At 31.1% G+C, this 492-nt stretch overlaps 1 non-coding gene across 1 annotated transcript; it reads right to left on the bottom strand.

Annotated features, from left to right (window-relative positions):
* Positions 1-166: 166 nt before the first annotated feature.
* Trnas-gcu (transfer RNA serine (anticodon GCU)) lies at positions 167-248 on the bottom strand. The gene has a single exon. It is a non-coding gene; the product is annotated as a tRNA-Ser (tRNA).
* Positions 249-492: the final 244 nt, after the last annotated feature.

The following is a 492-nucleotide window of genomic DNA, read 5'->3' as shown; positions in this document are numbered from 1 at the left end:
GTAAAATGAACGAACTATCTCTTAAGTAGCATTTTTATATTTTTAGCTTTTGAAAAAAGTGATTTTTGCAAAGAGAATATAAAATACCACTGTATTTGTGGATGGCTGTAATATACACTTTGGTTTCACCACAAATGTCCCAATCCCCTTTTACAAAAGAAATATCCGACGAGGATGGGATTCGAACCCACGCGGGGAGACCCCAATGGATTAGCAGTCCATCGCCTTAACCACTCGGCCACCTCGTCATATATAATACAAATATAAAATTTGCAAGTTGTCTTTCTTTGTATGATGCATTTACATTGGAGCACATTGAGTTTCATTACATTTCATTTAAAGGTATTTTGAAAATCAAATCTTTCTTTTAGTCTATCGAAAAAAAGGATTTATTTTTCAAACTAACTTTAAGGTCAAATTTTTACGTGGGTTTTTAAATGTAAAAAATATATGTACTTTAATAATTAATATTACGATATTGTATATATCGCA

Source organism: Saccostrea echinata, unplaced genomic scaffold (genome assembly GCF_033153115.1).
Source record: "Saccostrea echinata isolate AGI-Se365-2 ecotype Australia unplaced genomic scaffold, CSIRO_AGI_Sech_v1 ptg000014l, whole genome shotgun sequence".
Taxonomy (NCBI): domain Eukaryota; kingdom Metazoa; phylum Mollusca; class Bivalvia; order Ostreida; family Ostreidae; genus Saccostrea; species Saccostrea echinata.
Note: the sequence above shows the minus strand (reverse complement) of the source record. Positions and strands in the feature narration are given on the sequence as shown.